The sequence below is a fragment of the Oncorhynchus clarkii genome, chromosome 12 (assembly GCF_045791955.1).
Source record: "Oncorhynchus clarkii lewisi isolate Uvic-CL-2024 chromosome 12, UVic_Ocla_1.0, whole genome shotgun sequence".
Classification (NCBI taxonomy): domain Eukaryota; kingdom Metazoa; phylum Chordata; class Actinopteri; order Salmoniformes; family Salmonidae; genus Oncorhynchus; species Oncorhynchus clarkii.
In genome coordinates this window covers 26,486,454-26,510,259 of record NC_092158.1, presented here as the reverse complement: position 1 = coordinate 26,510,259, position 23,806 = coordinate 26,486,454, and the positions used below count along the sequence as shown (strand labels likewise).

General features: G+C 42.7%; 1 protein-coding gene across 20 annotated transcripts in view; it reads right to left on the bottom strand.

The window, feature by feature from the left end:
* Window positions 1–23,806, bottom strand: part of LOC139422951 (RNA-binding protein Musashi homolog 2) — a 351,371-nt gene that overhangs the window by 148,511 nt on the left and 179,054 nt on the right. The window lies entirely within an intron of this gene.

Below are 23,806 nucleotides of genomic sequence, written 5' to 3'. Positions count from 1 at the left end.
CACACACACACACACACACACACACAGAAAATGCAATACAAAAAACTGAAATATCCTTTCACAAGCTAAGTTTCCATCCAATTGGTAACAAGATTTTCATGCGAATATTCAAAAATCAGCATAAAAAACAGTAGGCTAATTGGGGTCAGCCCTAATGAATACTATAGTAAAATAAAACTGTAGTATATACTATAGTAATTCATTTACGTTTTTTGTAATAAGGTGTAGTATTTACTGCAGTGTTTTGGGGTACTGGACTATACTAATCTCGCTCTTTTGTCCATAATAATTCACAGAAAATTTTATGGAAAAAGCTATTTTTATGTATATGTCAGCATGCACAGCCTTTTATCTACAACAAGTCAATTTGATGGAAACACATCTCTTCTTATTTATTTTATTTTTTTACCCCTTTTTTTCTCCCCAATTTCATGGTATCCAGTTGGTAGTAGTTACAGTCTTGTTTCATCGCTACAAGTCCCGTACGGACTCGGGAGTGGCGAAGGTCGAGAGTCATACGTCCTCCCAAACACAACCCAACCTAGCCGCACTGCTTCTTGACACAACGCACATCCAACCCAATGTGTCGTGTCGGAGGAAACACTGTACACCTGGCGACCTGGTCAGCGTGCACTGCGCCCGGCCCACGACAGGAGTCGCTAGTGCACGATGAGACAAGGATATCCCGGGCAAACCCTCCCTAACCCGGACGAAGCTGGGCCAATTGTGTGTCGCCGCATGGACCTCCGGTCGCGGACGGCTGCAACAGAGCCTGAGCTTGAACCCAGAATCTCTGGTGGCACAGCTAGCACTGCGATGGAGTGCCTTAGACCCAGGAGGCGGAAACACATCTCTGGTGGGAAAATGCACATATTGTTCGATTGGCTGTTGGTCGACCAAGATTTCTTTAGTCGAGTGTTTTTGGCACGAGACACTTTGGGTGTAATCATGAAGCAGATTCTGTTGCAAAACCTTTCTTAAACTGAAGTAAACTGAACAAAAGGGGAAGGGACCTACCTGAATTTATCCAATTGACACTCTGGTTTTGCTCTGTTTGCTTCCGTTTGGTTCATAAATTGGTAAATGTTTCCGTGATGAATACACCCGTCTGATTCGTTCCTGTCTCATTGGACTAATCCATTCTGGAGAGGATGCGGGGATGGCACAGTTCATCACTCCAAGACATATATTTGCTACTAAATTGTATATGGTTATATTATGTAAGAACAATGGTGCAACACTAAATAAAATTATATTACTGTATAACAAAAACAAAAATTCTAAAATTACGATTATTATTACTATTAACATATAAATGCCAATCATCCCCTTTAATTTAACTGTGTATCCGCCTGATGATTTTCAGACGGCACACGCTAATAAGCCTTAAAATGAACCTACCGGTAAGCCGAACCTACCGATAAGCCGAACCTACCGATAAGCCGAACCTACCGGTAAGCCGAACCTACCGGTAAGCCGAACCTAGCCGGAAAGCCGAACCTACCGGTAAGCCAAACCTAGCCGGTAAGCCGAACCTACTGGTAAGCCGAACCTAGCCGGTAAGCCGAACCTGCCGGTAAACCGAACCGCCCGTGGAGCCGAACCTACCGGTAAGCCGACATACAGTAGCTACACTGATTCAAAAAATATAAACGTGACATGTAAAGTGTTGCTCCCATGTTTCATGAGCTTAAATAAATCAAAAAGCGTATTTCTCTCAAATGTTGTGCACAAATTGGTTTACATCACCGGAATTAATCCTTTACCAAGATAATCCAGGAATATTTATGTCTGTAATAAAGCCCTTTTGTGGGAAAAAACTCTTATTGGCTGGGCCTGGTTCCCCAGTGGGTGGGCCTATGCCCTCCCAGGCCCACCCATGGCTGCACCCCTGCCCAGTCATGTGAAATCCATAGATTAGGCAATGAATTGATTTCAATTGACTGATTTCCTTATATGACTTGTAACTCAGCAAAATCTTTGAAATTGTTGCATGTTGCGTTTATATTTTTGTTCAGTATAATTTACACCCTTTTTAGGCCTACAACATGCGGTATGGCAGCATTTCATTGCAGTAAAGGGTGGAATGCAAACTTGACAACAAATATGACATACCACTTGAAAAACAGTAAGCTAACCTAGGCTACTTAGGTTCTGTAGTTATATGCTAAAACATTAGCATGTTTTATCTGCTTTATATATGAACATTTACAAATTGAATAGGCATATTACAATGTAATAACAATATAACAAATACCATACAGAATGAATTTACATGTACTTCATTTGAAACGTTGTGTATCTATAGGTGCACCCCCAGTGCAGCACGAGTGCCTCCACTGCTAACTCAGGTTTAACCCAAACCCCCTTGGACCTGAAGCCCCCCATCTCAGAAAAAAGAAATACTGGAGCAGGAAGAGGAATGGGTAGATATAAAAGGAGTCAGATGTGCTGGACAAACCTTACAGCTGTGCATCAACGGCACTCTCAAACAAGACCCCATCTGTCGCACTGTGGCTGCAGCCAGACACCTCGTAACTCATTTTAAGAAGGGAGCAAAAGCCAGAAAGGGACTAAATGAGAAACAGACACAACAAAAGGTGGTTGAACACCTCCTGATCCAAGACGTTTCCATGCGGTGGAACTCTTCTCAGACCACGTTGGAGAGTCTGCTAGAACAGAGATGGCCTGTAACAGCAGTGCTCTCTGACCCCCAGCCCCCCCCAAAAATTAAAGCTGTCTTGATCTCACCACAGCGCAATGGAACATGGCAGAGGATATTTTGAATGTGCTGGAGCTGATGGTCACCCTGACTGAGCTACTGTCCAAGGAGGACAGCGCATCCTTATCTGCGACCATATCCATGCTGGCCAACCTGAAACACCGCCAATTGGCCGTAAAGGAGGGAAAACGAGGACAGGAATCCGAAGCTGGCCAGAGCAGTGAAATACCTCCTCTCCATCCCGTCCACCTCCACTCCATCAGAGCAGATGTTTTCCAAGGCAGGATTAATAGTCAATAAAACGAGGAGCTGCCTTCTGCCTGAAAATGTTGACAAATTGGTGTTCCTGTCTCATAACTTGAAAATATTGGGGAAGTAGGCTATGGTCAACGTGAGAAAGTAGGTCAGTCCAATACAGTTGACAGCTAGAGAGATGATTAACCTATTATGCAGGCTGCTAAATGTTTGTAATTATGAAATACACCTACACCTGCATTGCTTGCTGTTTGGGGTTTTAGGCTGGGTTTCTGTACAGCACTTTGAGATATCAGCTGATGTAAGAAGGGCTTTATCAATACATTTGATTTGATTTGCTTATGTTTTGTAGTAGCCTGGACCTATACAAACCATTTTCTGTTCAGCATTAGAGCTTATAAACTGCTGTTGAAGGCGGTTTAAATAGCCAAACCTTCTGTTGTGATAACCTACAACTTGCTCTTTATTTCCGCTATTTTGTTATTCATTTATCCTGTTCATAATTAAACATCATATATTATTTACTGTTCAATGTTCAGCTATGTTAATAATACATGTACGGCAATACTGTTCAACTATGTTGATTGAATACTAGGACTACTGGCAGTAACTGCTGCTGTTCCTCATTCATTTTAATTACAGTAAGCACAATTTTATTGTTTGTTCAATTTGTTATGTTCTTAATAATTGAAAATAAAAATAAATATATCTATATATATATATTTTGCAATATATCATATTTGAAAGACATAGGCTAATTAATTCATTATTATTATGTCTCAATTATTTCATCAAGCAGTGCGTTTAAAGTATCAGATAAACTCAGTGCATAATCTATTAGATTTTTTATAAAACACAGGATTTGTCTATATATGAAACAATACACGTTTGAAAATGTCAACCATTCGATTGGTCAAAAGAACAGACGACTCTCGGTCGACCGTCGGGGACAGCCCAAGTATTTATACTGTAGTTAACTGTAAATACTACAGTATACTACAGTAAATACTACAGTGAATACTACAGTAAAGTCAGCAAAAACACTGCAGAGAATTATATTGTACTTATACCATTGTATACTATAGAATTCTCATATGTGGGTTGTCCTTAATGTTTCCCCAGAGGTGAGCTGCTATGCAGACAGACAGCCGGTATGACTAACTGGTGTTTTTAATGGCACCACGCTTCACCCCTGGTGAGAGATTAAGATGGGAAAGAGCCTCAGGCACTGCTTTCTTCCTCAATCTTTTTTATCCAGACATGCCTGGCCCCATCCAACACTCTAACCACGTAGTGTCCGTGCAAGGCCAGCACCGCAGATGCTCAGTCAGCCATCTAGTCAGCTTCCAAGTTAAAACCACAGCCAAATAAGGACACTGGACTGTTAGAGATGGCACAACTCTATCTGCAGAGATGAACAGAAAAGAGCTGCAAACCAACAAGAGCAACAGAGCACTAGGAGGATTGAGCAGACATTTCATGTAGCCTGGATGAGTCTCAGTCTGGATGGGAGTCACAGTCAGACACAGGAATGAGTCACAGTAAACAGTAAACACTGGCAGGCAGGAAGGCAGGCGGGCAGAGGAGGTGGAGCAGTGCACCCCGGCAGGGGGTAGGTCGCCTCTCCACAGCGCTGCTCTGCGACATGCAGGCCCACTCCCCCGGCCGGGGCTGGGCGGTGATGAGCTTCAGTGGTGATTAAGATAGACTAAACACATCATTTCCTTTGTCATCATGATTAGGCCAGGGAGACGAGCCCTCAGGTGGAGGAGGGGGTAATGCATATGATTAGGTGTGCCATTTAGATGACATTCCCACTAATCGCTAATATCAGGTTAGTCACGGGGAGAAAATACTGCAGAGAATTAGCCTAGCTAATGTTGATGGTGTTGAAACTCTTTAAATGATGTGATGGGGAAATGTAAATGAATTTACACCATGCGATGGGGAAATCGAATGACATTTGCTCTTGGATTGTGTCAGGTGATCACCCCCAGGGTTTCCAGACAGATTTGTTCTGTTTCCTCTGTTCTCTCACGTATAGCAGGTTGTCATTGGCCACAGAGGACCACCACACATGGTAACATCACGACTGACTGTGGGACTATAATGTTGTCGATTAAAATAGGCTTTGTAGGAAATGTGCCATTACACAGAGAAAATTACTCAAAGTAAATAGCTGTATCCAATATAAAGGAGCTACAAAATGTGCTTGAGATATGATAGCTTGGTTCAAACCAATAACGACAAGTCGGGGGTTCTAGGTGCTTCTAGGTGCTTCTAAGTGTAGCACATGCAGTGCACTGGGTAGTACCAATATACAGTGCATTCAGAAAGTATTCATACCCCTTGACTTATTCCACATTTTGTTGTGTTACAGCCTGAATTCAAGATTGATTAAATAGATGGTTCTCCCACCCATCTACACACAATACCCCATAACAACAAAGTGAAAACATTTTTACAAATGTATTGAAATTGAAATACAGAAATACCTCATTGACATAAGTATTTTCACCCCTGAGTCAATACATTTGGCTGCAATTACAGCTGTCTTTCTGGATAAGTCCAGGATTTTTCTTCTAGGATTTTGCCTGTACTTAGCTCTGTTGCGTTTCTTTTTATCCTATCCTTTTTATCCTTGCCCGATGACAAGCATACCCATAACATGATACAGCCACTACCATGCTTGAAAATATGAAGAGTGGTACTCGTGATGTGTTGTGTTGGATTTACCCCAAACATAACGCTTTGTATTCAGGACATAGAGTTAATTTATTTGCCACATTTTTTTCAGTTTTACTTTAGTGCCTTATTGCAAACAGGATGCATGTTTCAGAATATTTTTTATTCTGGTACAGGCTTCCTTCTTTTCACTCAGTCATTTCGGTTAGTATTGTGGAGTAATTACAATATTGTTGATCCATCCTCAGTTTTCCCTTATCACAGCCCTTAAACTCTGTAACTGTTTTAAAGTTACCATTGGCATCATGGTGTAATCCTTGAGAGGATTACTTCCTCTCTGGCAACGGAGTTAAGAAGGACGCCGTGATCTTTGTAGTGCCTGGGTGTATTGATACACAATCCAAAGTGTAATTAATAAATTCACCATGCTGAAAGGTATATTCAATGTCAGTTTTTTATTTTTTTATTTTATTTATCTACCAATAGGTGGCCTTCTTTGCGAGGCACTGGAAAACCTCCCTGGTCGTTATGGTTGAATCTGTGTTTGAAATTCACTGCTCGACTGTGGGACCTTACAGATAATTGTATGTGTGGGGTACAGACATGAGGTAGTCATGTTAAACACTATTATTACACACAGAGTGAGTCCAGGCAAGTTATTATGTGACTTGTTAAAAACATTTTTACTCCTGAACTTATTTAGGCTTGCCACAACAAAGGGGTTGAATACTTATTGACTCAATACATTTCAGCTTTTCATTTGATTTAATTTGTTTAAAAAAATCTAAAAACATAATTCCACTTTGACATTATGGGGTATTGTGTGTAAGCAATTATGTGACACAAAATCGCAATTTAATCCATTTTAAATTTATGCTGGTACACAACAAATTGTGGACAAAATCAAGGGGTGTATACTTCCTGAACACACTGTATACAGTATGAGCATTTCCTTTTCATACTGCTTGTCTTGGCTGACAAATCAAAGCAAGCATCTGAAGTTATGCCATCTTTAAGACTCAAATGGTCCCTCTGTCTCCTAATTCCTCTCTTAACTTGTCGGAACAAAGAGAAGCATCAACCAAACTCAGACACCAAATATAAAGAATAGTAGGATGTTCTATCTGAGCCGTGCAGGATTCATTTGGTAAACAATCTGTGTCGTGGAGTAGTAATCAGAGTGTAGTTTGGAGGGATTTGCAGGGAGGCATCCGCTGGAGTGATCTGTAATTGCTGGAAGAGGAGGACTGGAATGCCTGGTGCTCTTTTGAAGCCGCTGGCTGCTGCTCCCAGCCAGAGGAACCAACAGGCAGGAGGAGGCGTCCCACAGAGCCACTCTCTCACTCTGTCTCTCTCACTCTCCCTCTCTCTACCTCTCTCACCCTACCTCTGTTTATGTGGTGGTGTGACGTCACAGACGAGGGCCTCTCTCTCAGGGAAAAAGGGAGCAGTGGCTGTGGCCAGGTTAACTCCCTGCATGGCCCAGTCTCCAGGGTTAGAGCCTCCAGGGATAGAGTGTGCTGAAGTACAGTGAGCTTTTGTTTGAATGGAATATAATGAGAGGACAGACGCCTAACGGCTGCACTTACAGGCAGTTACAGGCAGTTCTCACCATTCAAGACAGTGATTATCTAAATATGAAGAATGGAGAAGCAAATAGTGTGCCTGAGTTTTGCCAGATGGATGGAACACTATGACACCTGATTGTACTCTAACCCTTGTTGAGCCTGTATTGTGTATTACAGTATATGCCAGAACAATCCTTTTCAAAAGAAATAGCATCCACTTTCTAGCTACATGAGGTCAGACAGCTGTACACATAGACATAGCACTCATATACGGTATACTAAGAGGACACCGCACACATCTTCATAGACACACAGACTAACAAATCAAATCACATTGTATTAGTCACATGACCCGAATACAACAGGTGTAGTAGACCTTACAGTGAAATGCTTACTTACGAGCCCCAAACCAACAATGCAAATATCCATTTGGGTATCTGGGTATTCATTTGATTAGGTGTTCAGGAGTCTTATGGCTTGGGGGTAGAAGCTGTTGAGAAGTCTCTTGGACCTAGACTTGGCACTCCGGTACCACTTGCCATGCGGTAGCAGAGAGAACAGTCAATGATTAGGGTGGCTGGAGTCTATGACAATTTTTAGAGCGTTCCTCTGAGACCGCCTGGTATAGTGGTCCTGGATGGCAGGAAGCTTGGCCCCAGTGATGTATTGGGCCGTACACACTACCCACTGTAGTGCCTTGCAGTCGGAGGCCGAGCAGTTGCCATACCAGACAGTGATGCAACCAGCAGGATGCTCTTGATGGTGCAGCTGTAGAACCTTTTGAGGATCTGAGAACCCATGTAAATCTTTTCAGTCTCCTGAGGGGGAATAGGTTTTGCCGTGCCCTCTTCACGACTGTCTTGGTGTGCTTGGACCATGTTAGTTTGTTGGTGATGTGGACACCAAGGAACTTGAAGATCTCAACCTGCTCCACTACAGCCCCATCGATGAGAATGGTCCTCCTTTTTCTGTAGTCCACAATTATCTCCTTTGTCTTGATCACGTTGAGGGAGAGGTTGTTGACCTGGCACCACACGGCCAGGTCTCTGACCTCCTTCCTATAGGCTGTCTCGTCGTTGTTGGTGATCAGGTCACAGGCACATGTAGGGAAACACTTACACCCCCCCACACACACACAGAAATGCACACACACTCACAGCCTTTCATAGTTGTTTGGAAGCAAGTCGAGACTGGCTGAGTGTGACATTGACTCCTTTTTGCCAACTGGGAGCCTGGATCTGAGATTCGTCCCTGAGCTGCCGATCCAGGTAAGCAGATTACAGACACATACAATACAGCCTTCTGTTCATCTTCCAGGAACAAACCAGGCCCTTTCAGCCCGCAGAAAAACAGGCTCCACACAAAAACCCAACCGTTCTGCTTCTGTGCGCCCATCCTTCCTCTCACAAAGCCAAGAATCCCTCGCTCCTTGCTTTCCCCGACACCTGGGCTCCGTCCTTCTCTCCTTCTCTCTCTTTTTTTTCTTTCTCACCTTCTCTCTCCTTCCAGGCCTGGTCCAAATGAGCCTTTTGACTTCATCATTATCCAGCCTCCATCTTAGCTCTGCCACATGCTACCAGAAATTACTAATACTTGCATCATAAAAAAAAAAGCAGATTTAACCTGTAATCGGTCACATGGTCTTTGTTAAATCAGCTAAATCAATGCTGTCTGGTACCAAACCATTGTTAATATAAAATTACATTTCAATGGATTTCATCATCCTACTCATCTTTGTTATTAAGCAGAAGCAAATGAGAAAGGTGTCCAATTAGCCTCACTGGGACCTCCTGTGGATGACAATTACACTGTACCCCCTTTTTTCTGGAAAGCTACAAATATACTTGTCCTTCTACAAGGTATGTTGTGGATTTGGTTCCATGATCGACATAAGTTCCTACCACAGACCTTGTAGTGTACTGAGTGACGGAATCAAACAGTTATCCTTGACTATCCTAAAAGCTAGAATCCTTAAATAAAACAACAACAAAGGTCACCCCATCTGTTTTGGTAAAACGTTGAAGGATAGGCCTAGACAAAGTTAACCATTCTCAAATTTATACACAGAGCTATGGATGCAAGGACTGAACATCCATGCTATCAAAATGATAGTTTTAACCATGGTTTGAGTCTACAAAATGTTTGTTTATATTTATGTTGTTTATAAACATTGGAGTAAAACAAGCTTATGATTTGGGTTCTGATGGGGTATGACAGCTGAGCTAAACTCATGAGGCATTTATAAGTTATATTCTTCAAAAATCAATGGGTATACAGTTGAAGTCGGAAGTTTACATACACCTTAGCCAAATACATTTAAACTCAATTTTTCACAATTCCTGACATTTAATCCTAGTTACAATTCCCTGGCTTAGGTCAGTTAGGATCACCAATTCATTTTAAGAATGTGAAATGTCAGAATAATAGTAGAGAGAATGATTTATTTCAGCTTTTATTTCTTTCATCACATTCCCAGTGGGTCAGAAGTTTACATACACTCAATTAGTATTTGGTAGGATTGCCTTTAAATTGTTTAACTTGGGTCAAATGTTTCGGGTAGCCTTCCACAAGCTTCCCACAATACGTTGGGTGAATGTTGGCCCATTCCTCCTGACAGAGCTGGTGTAACTGAGTCAGGTTTGTAAGCCTCTTTGCTCACACATGCTTTTTCAGTTCTGCCCACACATTTTCTATGGGATTGAGGTCAGGGCTTTGTGATGGCCACTTCAATACCTTCACTTTGTTGCCCTTAAGCCATTTTGCCACAACTTTGGAAGTATGCTTGGGGTCATTATCCATTTGGAAGACCCATTTGCGACCAAGCTTTAACTTCATGACTGATGTCTTGAGATGTTGCTTTAATATATCCACATACGTTCCTACCTCATGATGCCATCTATTTTGTGAAGTGCACCAGTCCCTCCGGCAGCAAAGCACCCCCACAACATGATGCTGCCACACCCAGGCTTCACGGTGGGGATTGTGTTCTTCGGCTTGCAAGCCTCCCCCTTTTTCCTCCAAACATTATGATGGTCATTATGGCCAAACAGTTCTATTTTTGTTTCATCAGACCAGAGGACATTTCTCCAAAAAGTACAATATTTGTCCCCATGTGCAGTTGCAAACCGTAGTCTGGCTTTTTTAGGGCGGTTTTGGAACAGTGGCTTCTTCCTTGCTGAGCGGCCTTTCAGGTTATGTCGATATAGGACTCGTTTGACTGTGGATATATTTACTTTTGTACCTGTTTCCTCCAACATCTTCACAAGGTCGTTTGCTGTTGTTCTGGGATTGATTTGCACTTTTTGCACCAAGGTACATTCATCTCTAGGAGATATAACGCGTCTCCTTCCTGAGTGGTATGACAGCTGCGTGGTCCTATGGTGTTTATACTTACATACTATTGTTTGTACAGATGAAAGTGGTACCTTCAGGTGTTTGGAAATTGCTCCCAAGGATGAACCAGACTTGTGGAGGTCTACAATTGTTTTTCTGGGGTCTTGGCTGATTTCTTTTGATTTTCCCATGATGTCAAGCAAAGAGAAAGGTAGGCCTTGAAATACATCCACAGGTACACCTCCAATTGACTCAGAAGCTTCTAAAGCCATGACATCATTTTCTGGAATTTTCCAAGCTGTTTAAAGGCACAGTCAACTTAGTGTATGTAAACTTCTGACCCACTGGAATTATAATATAGTGAATTATATGTGTATGTATGTATTCACTCCCTTTGCTATGAATCCTCGAAATAAGATCTGGTGCAACCAATTACATTCAGAAGTCACATAATTGGTTAAATAAAGTCCACCTATGTGCAATCTAAGTGTCACATGATCTGTCGCATGATTTCAGTATATATACACCTGTTCTGAAAGGCCCAGAGTCTGCAACACTACTAAGCAAGGGGCACCACCAAGCAAGAGGCAAACAGGTCAGGGACAAAGAAGTACAGGTCAGGGTTGGGTTATAAAAAAATATCAGAAACTTTGAACATCCCACAGAGCACCATAAAATCCATTATTAAAAAACTGAAAGAATATGGCACCACAACAAACCTGCCAAGAGAGGGCCACACACCAAAACTCACGGACCAGGCAAGGAGGGAATTAATCAGTGGCAACAAAGAGACCAAAGATAACCCTGAAGGAACTGCAAAGCTCCACAGCGGAGATTGGAGTATCTGTCCATAGGACCACTTTAAGCTGTACATTCCACAGAGCTGGGATTTACGGAACAGTGGCCAGAAAAAAGTAATTGCTTAGAGAAAAAAAATAAGCAAACACGTTTGGTGTTCGCCAAAAGGCATGTGGGAGACTCCCCAAACATATGGGAGAAGGTACTCTGGTCAGATGATACTAAAATTGATATTTCTGGCCATCAAGATAAATGCTATGTCTGGCGCAAACCCAACACCTCACATCACCCCGAGAACACCATCCCTACAGTGAAGCATGGTGGTTGCAGCATCAACCACCGTGGGGATGTTTTTAATCGGCAGGGACTGGGAAACTGGTCAGAATTGAAGGAATGATGGATGGCGCTAAATACAGGGAAATTCTTGAAATTCTATCGGCAGCTTCTAAAGCCATGACATCATTTTCTGGAATGTTTCAAGCTGTTTAAAGACACAGTCAACATAGTGTATGTAAACTTCTGACCCACTGGAATTGTGACACAGTGAATTATAAGTGAAATAATCTTTCTGTAAACAATTGTTGGAAAAATGACTTTGTCATGCACAAAGTAGATGTCTTAGATGTCTTAACCGACGTGCGGAGTGGTTGAAAAACGAGTTTTAATGACTCCAACCTAAGTGTATGTAAACTTCCGACTTCAACTGTATATAACTAATAAGTCCAAAAATTGATGTAGCAACAAAGAATTATAGCTTTAATGGAGGACTTCTATGTTCATCAGTAGAAACCTTGTGGAAGAGCATTGGCTCCTACAACATAACTTCAATTTTTACAGTCAAATTAAATCAAAGGGTTTGGTCGTTATCTGCAGCTGCCAGTCAGCTAAAAGTTGTCTTTCACAACTTATCACTGTCTCCAATCTAACCTCAAACAACACTATTTGTCTCACCTTCCTCACACTCTCTTTGGCAATGGCAATTTTGTTTGACAGTAAAATCACTGTTAAGGTCGTAGATCATGTTTCAGGCGAGTGGATGTGAGCAGGTAGGCATGCCAGATTTAGGACAGGTTAATTTAGGACAGGTTGAAAAGGGTTTTCCCTCTGCTCCTGTAGTATTGCTGGTATGGCAGGTACACTTATACACAGTAGGTTCCTAGTGTTGGTGGTTTACAGTTAGGCCATGCCTGGCTGGGTGCTTAGTGTTTCTAACTTGGGGTTAGCCCCAGGACCTGCATGTGTGTAACCACAGAAAGCCTGCCGCACGCTCTCGCTCACCACCGCACGACATGCTTTGGTCTACAGCTTCAACGGTGCTGTGAACAATCAACAGACTGTCAAGGCTTTAGTGCTCATATCCTATCACTATAGAACCATGTTGGCTACCTGTGTTCTGACCATAACTACTGCAGTGTATAAGTGTGTATGTGTGTGTGTTCCTATACATGTTCCTTTCTCCTTGCTAAAAATGAACTGGCATTTCACTGTGAGTATAAAGAGTGTGAGGCTAGTGTTGGGAGGGAGGGAGGGAGGGAGGGGGAAGGTAAGCAGGAGTAGAGGGATGTGGAGGTGGGAGGAAGGTGATGGTGGGGAGGAAGGGGGAGAGATGCTGCAAGGGTGGCGGGAACAATGGCCCCACTACGGTGTGAACCTAAATGCCAGGGAGATGCTGTGCCTTGGAGTATAAGAGACGGAGAGAGCGAGAGAGGGAGAGAGAGAGAGAGAGATAGAGAGAGAGAGAGAGAGAGAGAGAGAGAGAGAGAGAGAGAGGGAGATGAGAAAGAAAGTCGAGAGAGAGAAAGAGAGAGCAAGAGACAGAGGATAAAGAGAGATAGGAGAGAGAAAGAGAGAGAGGAGAGAGGAGAGAGAAAGAGAGAGAGGAGAGAGAGGGAGAGAGAGGAGAGAGAAAGGGAGAGAGGAGAGAGAGCGAGAGGAGCAGGAGAGAAAGGAGAGAGGGAGAGAAAGGGGGGGGGCAAAAAGTAAGGTGAAATAAAGAGGGAGAGAGCTAGAGGAGAGAGAAAGAGAGAGAGGGAGGAAAAGACTGGGAGAGAGCGAGAGAGAGGAGAGAGAAAGAGAGAGAGTGAAGAACAGTAGAAGGGAGAAGGTAAAATATGTCTTTTAGCAGTCATTTCAGCAGCAGTCACCTCAGGGGTGGCATTTGAAGGACACTGCTAAATACTCCAAATGAGTGTGAAGAGCTGTGCAGAGACAGACTGGGAGAGGATTAGAGAGCAGTTTCACACACACACACACACACACACACACACACACACACACACACACACACACACACACACACACACACACACACACACACACACACACACACACACACACCTGTATAAGGCACTCTAAAAGAGGAACAGGAGAGACAAAAGAATGCAGCAAATACTTTGACTGTCTCACTACCCAGCTAGCACATTTGGTTCCTCGGAAGTTGGGGGAATGTATGTTTTTCGTGTCACATTGGTTGTGGGAAGTTTCCTGACCGGTAAAACAGAAAGTTTTTTAAATGTTTTATTCTGGTTCCTTGAAAGTTTTCCTGGGATGTTTAATTAACGCCCTGAGAACGGACATGATAGGTTATTTTGAGGGTTTTGAATAACTTAAAACTTTCACTGAATGTTTCAACCAAACTTTTAATAACACTGCTAGATTATTTTGGGTTCACTTTTTATTAACTTCATGAACAGATAGGCATTAATCATGCAAACATATTAATTGTTTTATTGTGATTGGCCATCAGCGAAATTCAGACCAGTGAGATTCTGTTCTCTATCCGTGGAATTAGTCCACTGCATGACCAGGATGGAGCTAGCATGCCATGTTTTTTTAATGCATACAAGCTGTTCATTTTAGTCTATTCATCAAACCCTATTTCAAAGGAAACAAGCACTCATTAAGATCAGGTGCGGCAATAAGTGGGCGCGGCCAACACACCTGAACACACTTAACAAGATAGACGATAGAGAGAGTTTTGGTGATGCTGAGAACGGAATGTATATGTTTTTAAATCAAATTCTTAGAATGTACTCTGAACGTTATCAAACATTATTCTTCTTGTGGTTTTTATGGAAAGTTTTCTTAACGTTCTCAGAACATCTTCAGAACATGACTTTAAATAGAACCATGAGGAAACCTGTAGGAAACATTATGCTGAAATACGGAAATTCCCACAGAAGTACGTTCTTTCTTAACATTCTCTGAACTATTTGAGAACATTCCCAATGTCAAACCAGTTAGAAAATGTTTCTAAAACATGACCAAATTTGAAATGAGAAAACCTTTAGGAACAATTCTGTTAAAGCAGGGGTGTCAAACTCATTCCACAGAGGGCTTATTGTCTACTGGTTTTATTTTTTTCCTTTCAATTAATACCTAGACAACCAGGTAGGGGTGTTCCTTACTAATCAGTGACGTTAATTCATCCATAAAGTACAAGGGAGGACAAAAAAAAACACAGACACTCTGCCCTCCGTAGAATGAGTTTGACACGTGCTAAAGTAATGAAACACCAAGAAAATGTAAGTTCCTTATATGTGCTGAGAATGTTCCAAAGCCAAGCAACTATCCTGCACCATTCCCAGAAAGTTGTGTGAAGGTTGTATGCAAAATAACCATAAGACAACCATGCTCTCACCAAGCTCTAGGAAATATATGTTTCTCAGAACGTTATGTGATAGCTGGGATATGCCTTCACACACTGCCCTCAATATCACTGTACATCGCCTGTCAAGAGCCACCATGAAATATTGGATTCTCTCTACCCTCTCAGATAGTTATTTTATATATACTTACGACGATGTCAGTCTACCTGTCAAGTTACTGTGGTGAGAAACTGAAAATGTGACTCGTTTCAGGAAACTATGCGATGTTGCGGGTCAGAGCCATTTGAAGGCACATTTTTAGTTTTTGTCAGAAATGCCTTCTGAAACATGTGAACTTTCATGTGCCTTAATAACAGACTTGTATGAAATCTGTAAATACGAATACAATGGTTAAATTACGAGCCTAGTTGGTTTAGCCACAGAAGCTAACCATGATTGGCTGAGATAATGAGTGGGCTGGCCATGCCGAGATATGAGTTTGGATAGGTCTGCCAAATAGCACGCTTCTGTCTATTTGAGCTGGTCAGTACGTGGAGGTACGCTGTCTAACGCAGCATTACATTTTTTTTATTGCATAGTAGAACTGCATAAGTGTTGCTCTCTACTTTCTGGAGGACCGGGTTTTGAAATCAGTGGAATTAGAGCATGATAGCTAAGGAAAACACCTGTCTCTGGATTACATCTTCAAACTAAGGGCAACCATGGCATCCGTGACAGGGAGAAGCGTTCATCCATGATGTATATAGGTAAGATAGTCTAGCTAGCTACATTTTCAGATATTACACGTTTCTAATTTTGACAGAAAGTAGTTTTCATTAAGTTAAAGTGTACTGTTAGCTAGCTAGCTAACGTTAGCTGGCTGGCTCGCTAGCTAACTTTACGTGTATGATCTTATTATTCGTACCCTCAGAGCCATTTGCTTTGCTAGTTATAGCTTAATGTTAGCTAGCTAACATTGTACCTGGTTGGTTAGTTACCTGCAGATTCATGCAGGGTAGTAACATCATGAGTAGGGATGATGGTTCATTGTATAGCTAGCTAGCTACAGGTCTTAACAAGTATCCATTTTAATAGAACGTCACTGTGACAACGGTTGATAGACGTAGCTGGTAAATTTGCTCTGGCTATCCAGGCTGTATCACATCCGCCCATGATTGGGAGTCCCATAGTGCGGCTCACAATTGGCCCAGCATTGTTCAGGTTTGGCCGGGGTAGGCCGTCATTGTAAAAAGGAATTTGTTCCTAACTGAACAATGACTGCGTAAATGTTTAGCTTTCTTTGTGCTAGTCTGTGTGTGTGTGTGTTTCGTACATTTGTGTGTGTGTGCGTTTTCATGCATGTATGCCAGTGTGCGTTTACCCAGGTTGTTGCTGTAAATGAGAATGTGTTCTCAGTCAACTTACCTGGTAAAATAAGGGTTAAATAAATGACTAAATGTGCACGCATAAACGTGTGTGTGTGTGTTGCCTGCTGTCAATGTGTCTGGTAAAGCGCCTCTCAGTGAGCAGAATGTGAACTAGTGAAAGTGCTGTATGGGTTTGAGTGAATTGTGATGTTTAGTGACAGAACCCATTGTGAGGTCTGCTTTGAGATGACGAGTTTCTGCTTTTCCCTCCTCTCTCTCTCTCTCTCTCTCTCTCTCTCTCTCTGACTGCATTGCACTTCTGCTCTGTCTGTGTGTGTCTGTGAAGGAGATAGGGATGGGAGCCGAGCTGCTCTCAGTCAGTGTGTTACGTGTTTGCCTTTGAGCTGCCAAATGCCCTTCAAATTGAAGACAGTGATGGATAAACACCCGGCCTGGCCATTTTTCTGATTCAGAGCTTAACAATAGTGAGAGACTTCCTTTGTCTTACTACCATTTGTGACCGACCGCCTTGATTCGGTCTCTTATGTAGCAACATTTGAAATAGTGTTTTCTACATTGGATAAAAGCAGAGACACAGAGCTACAAAATGGTATATCATACACTGTATTTGAGGAACAATGGGAAAGTAATTATGCTTTGAAAGTTGATAAACTTGTAACCTCATTTTTGAGAAAATGGCCTTTTAATATTTTGGTACCTATTGGAGAGCTTTTCATGTCTACACCCATTCAGCATCGTTCACACCCCCTTAAGCTTTAGCCCCACCCATCTCTTTAAGGGTTGATCCAAGTTTTCTGTCCTAACAACAACAGTCAAGCACCCAAGCTAACTGGCTAACATTGGCTAGCTTGCTACAGCTCACTGACCATTTTACTTTTCAGAGCGTTGATGACTGCAACTGTGCTGCTGGCAACAATTTATGCTTTTTTGCCAACCTTTAGTTACACCGGCCATATTCAACGGGTGTTGAGCGTTCGTAAATTTGTCAGTTATTCTGTGCTTTGCACACTCAGATGAGAGTGCTCTGAAATCGGAGTAGATAGCCAGAGAGAATTTACCAGCTACATCTATCAAAAGTTGTCGCAGTAACATTCTATTGAAAAGGATACTTGCATAGTGGAGTCTTTTCTTAAGACATGTAGCTAGATACGTAAACAATGAACCATAATCCCAATTTATAACGTTACTACCCTGCATGAATCTGCAGGTACCTGCAGGTACCAGGTTCAATGTTAGCTAGCTATAAGATCATAAGATTATACAAAAATAAGATCATACACGTAACGTTAGCTAGTGAGCCAGCCAGCTAACGTTAGCTAGCTAGCTAACAGTACACTTTAACTTGAAATTAAAACAACTCTGTCAAAATTTGAAATGTGTAATATCTTACCCGTACTCTGCAATCGGAGTAGATTTTTTAAATCTTATTTAACCTTTATTTAACCAGGTAAGTTCTCATTTGCAACTGCGACCTGACCAAGATAAAGCAAAGCAGTGTGACACAGACAACAACACAGAGTTACACATGGAGTAAACAATAGACAAGCCAATAACACAATAAACAAGTCAATCACACAGTATAAAAAATAAAGTCTATATACAGTGTGTGCAAAAGGCATGAGGAGGTAGGCAATGAATAGGCTATAGGAGCGAATAATTACAATTTAGCAGATTAACACTGGAGTGATAAATGAGCAGATGATGATGTGCAAGTAGAGATACTAGTGTGCAAAAGAGCAGAAAAGTAAATAAAATAAAAACAGTATGGGGATGAGGAAGATAGATTGGGTGGGCTATTTACAGATGGACTATGTACAGCTGCAGCGACCGGTTAGCTGCTCAGATAGTTGATGTTTAAAGTTGGTGAGGGAAATAAAAGTCTTGCGATTGTTGCAATTCATTCCTGTCACTGGCAGCAGAGAACTGGAAGGAAAGGAGACCAAAGTAGGTGTTGGCTTTGGGGATGATCAGTGAGATATACCTGCTGGAACGTGTGCTACGGGTGGGTGTTGTTATCATGACCAGTGAACTGAGATAAGACAGAGCTTTTACCTTGCATAGACACTTATAGATGACCTGGAGCCAGTGGGTCTGGCGACGAATATGTAGCGAGGGCCAGCCGACTAGAGCATACAGGTCGCAGTGGTGGGTGGTATAAGGTGATTTGGTAACAAAACGGATGGCACTGTGATAGACTGCATCCAGTTTGCTGAGTAGAGTATTGGAAGCTATTTTGTAGATGACATCGCCGAAGTCGAGGATCGGTAGGATAGTCAGTTTTACTAGGGTAAGTTTGGCGACGTGAGTGAAGGAGGCTTTGTTGCGAAATAGAAAGCCGATTCTAGATTTGATTTTGGATTGGAGATTTTTAATATGAGTCTGGAAGGAGGGTTTACAGTCTAGCCAGACACCTAGGTATTTATAGTTGTCCACAAATTCTAGGTCGGAACTGTCCAGGGTGTTGATGCTAGTCGGGCGGGCGGGTGCGGGCAGCGAACGGTTGAAAAACTTGCATTTGGTTTTACTAGCGTTTAAGAGCAGTTGGAGGCCATGGAAGGAGTGTTGTATGGCATTGAAGCTCATTTGGAGGTTAGTTAGCACAGTGTCCAAGGATGGGGCAGAAGTATACAGAATAGTGTCGTCTGCGTAGAGGTGGATCAGGGAATCGCCCACAGCAAGAGCGACATCATTGATGTATACAGAGAAAAGAGTCGGCCCGAGAATTGAACCCTGTGGTACCCCCATCGAGACTGCCAGAGGTCCGGACAACATGCCCTCCGATTTGACACACTGAACTCTGTCTGCAAAGTAGTTGGTGAACCAGACGAGGCAGTCATTAGAAAAACCAAGGCTATTGAGTCTGCCGATAAGAATACAGTGATTGACAGAGTCGAAAGCCTTGGCCAGGTCGATGAAGACGGCTGCACAGTACTGTCTTTTATCGATGGCGGTTATGATATTGTTTAGTACCTTGAGCGTGGCTGAGGTGCACCCGTGACCGGCTCGGAAACCAGATTGCACAGCGGAGAAGGTACGGTGTGATTCGAAATGGTCAGTGATCTGTTTATTAACTTGGCTTTCGAAGATAGGCAGGGCAGGATTGATATAGGTCTGAAACAGTTTGGGTCTAGGGTGTCACCCCCTTTGAAGAGGGGGATGACCGCGGCAGCTTTCCAATCTTTAGGGATCTCGGACGATACGTAAGAGAGGTTGAACAGGCTGGTAATAGGGGTTGCAACAATGGCGGCGGACAGTGTTAGAAAGAGAGGGTCCAGATTGTCTAGCCCAGCTGATTTGTACGGGTCCAGGTTTTGCAGCTCTTGCAGAACATCTGCTGTCTGGATTTGGATGAAGGAGAAGCTGGGGAGGCTTGGGCGAGTAGCTGCAGGGGGGGGGAGCTGTTGGCCGGGGTTGGAGTAGCCAGGAGGAAGGCATGGCCAGCCGTTGAGAAATGCTTATTGAAATGTTCGAATTATCATGGATTTATCAGTGGTGACCGTGTTACCTAGCCTCAGTGCAGTGGGCAGCTGGGAGGAGGTGCTCTTGTTCTCCATGGACTTTACAGAGTCCCAAAACTTTTGGGAGTTAGAGCTACATGATATAAATTTCTGCTTGAAAAAGCAGTATGTGTGTGTTGGAGTGTCAGTGTAGTATGTGTGAGTGTGTGGGTAGAGTCTAGTGAGTGTGCATAGAGCCGGTTCATCTCTTCAATCTAAGCCTACAGGAAAATGTGTGCTCTCAGGCCTGGAGGGTAGCCAATGTCATTCCGCTACCCAAGAATAGCAAAGCACCCTTTCCTGGCTCAAACAGCCGACCAAACAGCCTGTTACCAACCCTTACACTATGCCCAAACCGGACGTGCGCGTGCATCCGTGTGTGCTATCGTGCACAAATTGATTTTGTCCCCCCACACCAAACGATATCACGACACGCAGGTTAAAATATCAAAACAAACTCTGAACCAACTATATTAATTTGGGGACAGGTCGAAAAGCATTAAACATTTATGGAAATTTAGCTAGCTTGCAGTTGCTAGCTAATTTGTCCTATTTAGATAGGTAGCTTGGTGTTGCTAGGTAATGTGTCCTGGGATATACACATTGAGTTGTTATTTTATCTGAAATGCACAAGATCCTCTACGCTGACTATTAATTCACACATAAAAAAGGTCAACCGAATCGTTTCTAGTCATCTCTCCTTCTTCCAGGCTTTTTCTTCTTTGGACTTGATATGGCGGTTGGCAACTAACTTTCATAAGGTGTATTACCACAACCGACCTCCGTTCATCTTTCAATCACCCACGTGGGTATAACCAATGAGGAGATGGCACGTGGGCATATGCTTCGAAAAGCCAATGAGGCTGATCTGCCGCTCCATGGAGACCGGCACCAAACAGAGAGGCAGGACTTGCAGCACGTTCTGCGCCACAAATAGAAGCAACTTCTATTTTAGCTCCTGGCAATGAAGACGCTTGTTGGCGAGCGTGAGCAGTGCGGGTGCAATGATTGAATAAAATGTATGTGTCAATTTATTTTGCAACGCTAGCGTCGTGGTAAGCATGTTAGTAAACTTTTGGAGAAAAAATTTGTTCGACCAGCTACAATGCTATTTAACAGTAAGCAACATTTTCAGTACGCTTATAAGGAAGGGCATTCAACATGTACTTACACAAATTAATGATGATTGGCTAAGAGAAATTGATAATAACAAAATGGTGGGAGCTGTTTTGTTAGACTTCAGTGCAGCTTTTGACATTATCGATCATAACGTATGTGTTTTGGCTGTATAACCTGCTATATTCTGGATCGAGAGATACGTCTAACAGAACACAGAGGGAGGGTATTCTTTATTGGAAGCCTCTCCAAAATAATACAAATAAAGTCAGACATTCCCCAGGGCAGCTGTCTAGGCCCCTTACTTTTTAAAATCTTTACTAATGACATGTCACTGGCTTTGAGTAAAGCCTATGTGTCTATGTACTGTATGCTGATGATTCAACACAATACACATCAGCTACCACAGCAAGTGAAATCACTGCAACACTTAACAAAGAGCTGCAGTCAGTTTCAGAATGGGTGATAAGAAATAAATTAGTCCTACATATTTCAAAAACCAAAGTCATTCACTAAACCCTAAACCTCAACTAAATATTGTAATGAATAATGTGGAAATTGAGGAGACTAAACTGCTTGGAGTAACCCTGGATTGTAAACTGTCATGGTCAAAACATAATGATACAACCATAGCTAAAATGGGGAGAGGTCTATAATAAAGGGCTTCTCTGCCTTCTTAACAACACTATCACCAAGGCAGGTCCTACAGGCCCTAGTTTTGTCGCACCTGGACTACTGTCCAATAGCACAATTGGCACAGAACAGGGCAGCACGGCTGGCCCTTAAACATACACAGAGGGCTAACATTAATAATATGCATGTCAATCTCTCCTGGCTCTAAGTAGAGGAGAGATTCACTTCATCACTACTTGTGTTTGTGAGAAGTATTGACATGTTGAATGCACCAAGCTGTCTGTTTAAACTACTAGCACACAGCTAAGACACCCATGCATACCCCACAAGACATGTCACCAGTCCCCAAGTCTAGAAGAGACTATGGGAGGCGCACAGCACTACATAGAGCCATGACTACATGCAACTCTATTCCATGTCAAGTAACTTATGCAAGCAGTAGAATCAGATTTATAAAACAGAAAAAATAGACCTTATGGTACAGCAGGGACTATGTAGAGACACACAAATACACACACACATGATAACATACGCACTATACACACATGTACACATGGATTTTATGTTGTAGATATGTGGTAGTAGAGTAGCGGCCGGAGAGTACACACTTCAATTGTTGTGAAATCTGTTGTGAATGTATTGTAATGTTTTAAACATTGTATAACTGCCTTAATTTTGCTGGACCACATAAAGAGTAGCTGTTGCCTTGGCAGGAACTAATGAGGATCTATAATAAATACAAATACAAGAGAGTCAGTGCAAACAAAAAGGGGGTCAATGCAAATAGTCATGGTAGCCATTTGATTAACTGTTCATGAGCCTTTTGGTTTGGTACCGCTGTTCGGTACCGGACTTGCTGTACGGTAGCAGAGAGAACAGTCTATGATTTAGGTGGCTGGAGTCTCTTCCTCTGACATGCCTTGGTATAGAGGTCCTGGACGGCAGGGAGCTTGGCCCAAGTGATATACTGGGCCGTATGCACTACCCTCTGTAGCACCTTACGGTCGTATGCCAAGCAGATCATACCAAGCGGTGATCCAGCTAGTCAAGATTCTCTCAATGGTGCAGCTGGAAATGTTTTTGAGGATCTGAGGCATATTCCAAATCTTTTCAGCCTCCTGAGGGTGAAGAGATGTTTTCGTGCCCTCTTCAAGACTTTGTTGGTGTGTTTGGACCATGATAGGTCCTTAGTGATGTGGACACTGAGGAACTTGAAGCTTTTGACCCGCTCCACTACAGCCTTGTTGGGTTAACTCACAATGTAATGCGTAAAGCCGCAACAAGCTTTTCTTCCACTACACAACGACCCGTCGATGTGAATGTGGGCATGCTCGACCCTCTGTTTCCTGTAGTCCACGATCAGCTCTTTTGTGCTGACGTTGAGGGAGAGGTTGATGTCATGGCACCACACTGACAGGTCTCTGACCTCCTCCCTATAGGCTCTCATCATGGTCGGTGATCAGGCCTACCACCGTCGCTTTTGTCTGCAAACTTAATGATGGTGTCGTGGGTGAACAGGGAGTACAGGAGAGGACTAAGCACGCACCCCCTCAATGGCTGCACTACTGTGGCCTTTATAGTTTCCATACTATCATCACATCAGCATTGCTACACATCACTGTGGACCACAGGAACAATAACAGAGGCACTATGTCTGTCTCTCTATCGGCTGTAGACTATATTAGATGTTTTAGTGTCTTTTAGCCTGCTATTGGTTAGTGATTAGTGGCCTGGCTGGCGCTGTGGAGATCAAAATCACATTTTATTTGTCACATGCGTGTAGTAAGTGTAGTAGACCTTACTGTGAAATGCTTACTCACAAGCCCTTAGCCCTTAACCAACAATGCCGTTCAAGAAATAGAGTTAATATAATATTTGCTAAATAAACAAAAGTACAAAAAATCTAATCAATCAAAAAGTAACACAAGAAATGTACGTAACCATAACGAGGCAATATACAGGGCACAGTGTCTGGTGGTGCTATTGTAATTCAGGGAAGGAGAGGGAGATAGTCTGTCTTTGGAAAGTCCTCTGCTTTAGAGAAGCCTCCCCCTAATCCCAGATAAAGAGCAGATAAGAGAGATAAAGACAGCATTGCTCCTGGGCCTTATCTCTCCTGTTATCTCCCAGCGCAGCGACCGGTAGCACTAGAGCCAGGCAGCAGGTAGGCAGCACCCTCGGCTGGCTCCATAACCCCCTACAGACACCCAGAGAGGAAGAGCCC